This window comes from Pantherophis guttatus, chromosome 6, assembly GCF_059756535.1.
Source record: "Pantherophis guttatus breed Tessera chromosome 6, ASM5975653v1, whole genome shotgun sequence".
NCBI classification, from domain to species: Eukaryota; Metazoa; Chordata; class Lepidosauria; order Squamata; family Colubridae; genus Pantherophis; species Pantherophis guttatus.
The window spans coordinates 51,667,258-51,674,126 of NC_142068.1; positions in this window are offsets into that span (position 1 = coordinate 51,667,258).

The window sequence follows — 6,869 nt, forward strand, 5'->3', positions numbered from 1 at the left end:
AAAAATTCTTCCAATAATATGCCAGAAGGATTGGGATTGAATATTTAGAGGTTTAAGACTGGATCTGGGAAGAGGAAGCCGCTGGAATGCATACTACTCCCTTTTCCACTAATAAATTTCAGTAGCATATGAGGTTCCTGCAATGTGTTTGCATTTTAGAAATATCTTTGCTATATTCAGACCTGAATGCTGAAAGCCTACTAGCTAAACTAATTTAATTACAATAATTGTAAGTGGGGCCTGATTAGTCTTTCTAAAGCACCCTGTTACTCTCTTTATGCACAAAGAGTAGTATATGTTTGTGTCTTGTGAGGACGACATTCCAGATGAATATTAAATACATCATAAGGCCTCTAATAACAGTCATTAGACTTGAACTTTCTAAATCTGGTTTACACATTGTACTAAGCATGATTTAAAAGCTGTATTCATGTAACACATAAAGCCAAAATCAAGAAATCACTTCATGGTTCAATATATATGACACCTTGGTAGCATAACCGTTTATTCAGAAATTCCACTAATATTATAACAAGATATGCACCTTGTACAGCAAGAAGCTGAATTTAACTTTGATACGGTTTTCCAGATATTATTTACAAAATTATAACACAAACATGTAAACATTTATCTAAAATGCATTTGATAAAAATACTTCACCTTGCTATCCATAAGTCATTGTATTGTTATATACACTAATATAGACCAGTAGGAAAATCACGTAGGTTTCTTATTGATCAAGAGCAGATGTTGAACACTGCTGTGCAGCTTGTTCCTGTTGTTGAATAATTTCTTGTGCTTCACGTTGCATTTTCTCAAGTTTTTCCAAAGTTACAGATTTTAATGGCAGCAGTTTAGGCTTGCACATCACCATGGTAGTTATGTCTTCTACTGCTAACATCCCTAAAACAATAAAAATAGGATGTCCAATAATGTCAAAGAATAAATTCAGATATATCGATTAAACAGATTCAAATATTACAGTTCCTATTTGGATCCCAATAAAATTATCTGTGTGTATATCAGGTTATATGTAAATACTGCAAAATAAGATATTTTTCACACAAGGCAATCTACACGTTAAGAGATTTCGAATTTGATACTTTCCAGCTTCACTCTCAAAATGGAATCTCAGCATTTTAGCTGGCAAAATCTACTTCAGAAAGGGATTATTTAAAAAACGAAGTCTGCTGAGCTGGAAGGATTGGTGACAGCTGCTTTAGGGCAAAAGGGAAAAAATAAGCTAGTTTCTGTAACTGATAAATTGGAAAATATAAATCATCCAATCTACCTTTTGGCTATCAGGTCTAAACCAAGTTCTAGTAGGTGAATCTTATTATTTGAACAAAATCACTCAGATCTTTAGTCTGAAATAGGCTCCCATTTTTGCCATATAGACTACTTTAAAAGGAAATGGTATTGCCAGGAAGGAAACATTACAAGGTGTATGTTTCATATATATAATATAGAAAGGTTAATTATACAGATACTAGTTATCTGTAATTACTTTGTTACTTTACTATTTATTAAACTAATTTTTATAGCTTCCCAACTCACACAGAGGTGATTCCGGACAGCTTACAACATTTAAAAATCCACCACATAAAAGCCCCGCCCCTTAATTTAAAGTAAAAATAAATGCAGAATTCTTAAAAATGACTGTGGAGAACATTAAGATAGATTTTGCTTTTTTTTTCATTCCTAGTAATAAATGCTGCTTACCCTGCTTGGGCAAAACCTCCCGAAACTTTGATTCAGACATTCTGAAGGTGACAATTAAAGTAGTATCATCAATTTCTGATTACAAATAAGGAGATTCCTGTAAACATAAATTGTATTAGTTACTCAACTTAGTACCGTTATTAAAAATTAAATTCCATGATTCAGAACTTTCCAACAAAAATGCGCTGATTAATCAGTTCCGCCTGGCATCTCATCTCATCTGAAAAATTACACAATTCAAATGCCTAGAAATGAGGCTTTAAGCTTACAGCAGCCAGAAACGCAAAACACTTTTCTTCGGCGCTTCATATGGTCCACGGCCTGCGCCTTGGGGCCGCTCCTCCCCACAGCTTCTCTGGCTCCCTTTGGCGTGGAAAGCAGGAAACCTCTACTTCAAAGGCAGCCAAGTGCCGCCCTCTCCCTCTCCTCTTTCTTTGTTCTCGTCCCCTTATCTCATTCGGCAATTCTTGATTCGCTTTACTGACTTTTCCCTCCGAGCACCGGGCTTGGCCTTGGGGGCCTTCCCCAAATCGTTAACCGCAGACAGCGATCTCCCCACTTCGCGAATACCCGTCTCTCGCAGCGCTCTCTTTTTTTTCTACCGGCTGCTGTCAACGGAATTCCTTGCCCGCCACGGGAACCATAGAGAGCTAGAGTACCGGCGCGCCAAACTCAGCCAGGGCGCTGCCATATTGGCCAGAAGCGGAAAAGGCTTGGTTGCTCTTAGCAACGGATGAGCACCACAAACGATTGAAACGCCGAGAGAGAAAAGGGTGGATCGGCATCGCGAGAAGACTGCAGTTTATCCTACTTCAGGATGATTAGAGCGCAGTTGTTGGAGTCCGATGTCGGGTCCGAATGCCGCATTACTGATTATAAGTATGGAGAAGCGGGAGCGGACTCAGAAAATGCCTACCAAGGCCTAGTTAAGGAAGCTGGAGATGTTTATCTTAACAAAAGAGAAAGTTAAAGGCAATATAGGGTCGCCGTGCTTTGTACTTTGTATAGTTTGACTTCGATCAGTGTTCTTCAAACTTGGCCACTGTAAGATAAGTGGAACTCAGCAGGCTGGCTGAGGAACTCTGGGAGTTGAAATCCACACATGTTAAAATTGCCAAATTTAAAAAACCCGATTTAGATGATCCTCCGGTGCTATTATTCTGTTATTACATTGTTCATTATTATCTTTCTCCTTTTTGTTGCTTTTAATTCTGTGCTTGGAAATGGACAGATCTAATGGTCTAAACATTTTTAAACAGCCATTTAGTGACCATGCCTGTCAATAGATTTATATTTCATATTAATTCGTTAACATCTTGAAACTTTAGAATTCATAGCTTTCATTTTCTCACTTTGGAAGGAACAATGAGCAAGGAAGCAGGCTATTCCATACCTTTCAAGAAGCAAATATTTTACTACATGTTGTAGAAAAGTAGCTTGAATGAATTGCTATTCAATTCAAATGAAATAAAAGCAAGCAGCTTTTTTTCTTCCTATCCACAGTGGTGGTGTAGGCTTCTTCATGATTTGAAGACTAAAAAATGATTGGAAATAGGCAAAAGCAAACAGACGACCTTAAACAAAATATATGATATCATGGGAAAGATGGAACTGGGTATCCATGACAGGTACCTATGTATCTGCATAGCTTCCAAATCTAATTTTGCCCTTTGAATCTGGATCTTTGCATAGCCCTACAGGCTAATTATTTTGGGCCACATTATGGGCAAATTTAAAGCAGAGTGCTTGCTCCCTCTCCCTTTGTAGTTATTGTTTTTCCTGACATCCTTTTACCAAAGTGTTGAAGGAAAAAATACATAGCTGTGAATTTATATAGCTGTCCATCCTGCAATTACAACTCTTATCCTTGATCTTTTCTAAAGGGATAATGGGATTGTCAGGGTTCCAAGTAACAACCCCGAAGAAATAAAACTCTGAGGCTTGAATCAAAGCTAATTTTTATTAGAGATGTCATATTGGCATATCTGGGAAAACCCGAATCTGAGAGTTTCTGGGTTTTCCACACCCAAAAGAAAGTTCAAGACCTTGCCCCTCTCCCACATGTCCACCACACATCCAATCAATTACTGTCCAGTACAGGCGATACCTCCTCCTCCTTCTCTACACAGCTGCAGGGCCCCATGGCCTTGACTCTCTATAAAGAATTTTATTGTGGCTACATATCTTCTGTCTATGCAACCCCCACTCCCAATTTCCCACAGCAGGACTTGTGGCAGGCCTGAAGCCTGAATGCATAAAGGTAGAAATATGGCTTCCGGGTCTGACATAGATAAAGCTAAAGCTTGCAGACATCTTACTGCATAACTGCAGCAAAACATGATTACTTACTAATCCTATCAAGCCAGTAATTGCTTTGTGTATGAAAACGTATGCTATATGCATTTTGACTGTTATCTAGTAAGTGAAGCCTTTCAGTCTTATTAATAGAAATAATTAAGAGTTATTTATAAACCATTAGGAATTAATCAGAAGAGGACTATAATGTAATAAGTTGAGGATTTTTTTCTTGAAAACATTTGTAGAAACAGGTCAGTTCAAGATATATAAACAGTTTATGTCCAAGATTGCAAAGTTAATAAAGTCTCCCTAATTTAGCTCAGAGGTATGAATGCCATGATTCTGAATCTGTTCCAGTTTCAAAAGTCTTAGTTTTACTTAACCACCTCCTTTTTCATATAACTAAGTATACGAATAAAAAATGCTTGGCTGAAGTCCTGTGCATAATTGTTTGGGAGAAAGTATCTCTGAATTCAATAGAGATGAACCGATTTATGCTTTAAAAACTGTTTCTAATGTTTGGAAATTGGGTTCTGAAGATCAGTTTATTTCTCATCTTTCTCTATGGCAAAAAATAAAACAATATTCATGAATAGTATTTATGTATTTAAAATTGTTGGCAGCCCAACTCCAGTGGGCTATGGGTGAGGTACAAAACTAGACAAAAACAATATTAAATGAAACATCCCAGACCAAAATATCACAGAGAGCAACATCAACACAACGAACAAATAAACTAACAAAAACAGGGGCCATTGAACAAACAATAAACCTTAATCTGGGCCTGGGACCAAATCCAGGTTTTCAAAAGAAATTAAAGAAAAAAGTTATATTAATCTGCATTTGTTTTCAATATTTGAATGAGTCATAGAATTTAAAAATCCAGATTCAAATTAAGAGTCCACATGAATAATTTCATTGATAACCTCTGTATTTTAAGGTAGGGGTTGTGGTCATGAATGCTTCATGATTAGTTCATCAGCCTAAAAATTACAACAGTGCAGACTTTCCAGATAAGGAGAAGCTATGATGGTGATGGTGGCAGGGGGAACAGGCAAGTGGGAAAAAACAGATGCTGCCCTTGGGTCTAGCTGTGGTGGTGCCTTGATGCAGGGCCATCCTTCATCTTCCCTGGGGCAGAGCCATGCTTTCTTCTTAGCTTGGAGTTGTTGGCCTCAGCGACTGATAAACACAATGAATGTCACAGTGCTGCACATATCTGCCGGTTACCTCTTGCTCAACTATGTCCCCAGAGAGGATCAGGTTTCTGATCATGACAGGCAACCTTCTGCTGTAATTCTGACAGTTGCTCTCTTGCTATGTACAATGAGTGGGAGCTTTCTATTGTTCTGGGCCACAGATGACATTCTCCCCTTTCTTCCCTCTTTGTCTCTGTCTAGACCATCTGTCTACTTTGCTCTTGCTTCTCCCTACACCCACAAAATGGGTAGGGAGCATGCAACTTCACTAGCCAAGAAAAGTATAGTCCAGAGGGCTTATCTTTCATTGTTGCTTGTCACCAAAATATCATAAACTGCATGTGGCATGCAAATTTAACATCCCCGTGTTAGGGTAACAACACATTTATCTTTTGCTTCTACATAGATCTTTGCAAAAGGAAACAACAAAGAAAGGCCAGCTGATAATTATATACTATAGAGGAGTCCATAGTACTGTTAGTCTTCGACATACAACAGTTCACTGAGTGACTTTTTGAAGTTACAAGAGCACTTGAAAAAGTGACTTAAGACCATTTTTCACACTTATGACCATTGCAGCATCTCCATGGTCACGTGATTTACATTTGGATGCTTGACAACTTACTTTTTTTTTAAAGAATTCTTTATTGGCCAAGTGGGATTGGACACAAGGAATTTGTCTTTGATGCATATGCTCTTGGTGTACATAAAAGGGAAAAAAAAAAGAGGGAAAAAATACATTCATCAAGAATCATAAGATACAACACTTAGTGATAGTCATAGGCAATAAGCAATCAAATCATACTAGGAAACAAACAACAATATAAATCGTAAAAATACAAGCAACATGGTTATAGTCATAAGTAGGAGGAGATAGGTAATAGGAAGGATGAGAAGAATAATAGTAATACAGTCCTAGTAAATAGTTAGACAGTGTTGTGGGAATTAGTTGTTTAGCAGAGTGATTGCATTCGGCGAAAAACTGTCCTTGTGTCTAGTAGTTCTGGTGTACAAAGCCCTATAGCGTCGTTTTGAGGGGAGAAGTTGAAACAATTTGTGTCCAGGATGTGGGGTCTGTAGATATTTTCACAGCCCTCTTTTTGACTCGTGCAGTATACAGGTCCTCAATAGAAGGCAGGTTGGTAGCAATTGATTTTTCTGCAGTTCTAATTATCCTTTGAAGTCTGTGTCTGTCTTATTTGGTTGCAGAGCCAACACCAGATAGTTATAGAGGTGCAGATGACAGACTCAATAATTCCTCTGTAGAACTGAATCAGCAGCTCATTGGGCAGTTTGAGTTTTCTGAGTTGGCACAGAAAGACATTCTTTGTTATGCTTTTTTTGATGATGTTTTTGATGTTAGGTGTCCATTTTAAGTCTTGAGATATAATAAAACCTAGAAACTTGAAGGTCTCTAGTGTTGATACTGTGTTGTTTAATATTGTAAGAGATGGTAATATAGGAGGGTTTCTCCTAAAATCTACCACCATTTTTACGGTTTTGAGTGTGTTTAGTTCAAGATTGTTCGGGTTGCACCACAAGGCTAGTTGTTCAACCTTCCGTCTGTATACAGATTCATCGTTGTTTTGAATGAGACCAATCACTGTTGTGTCATCTGCAAACTTCAGTACTTTAACAGAGGGATCTTTT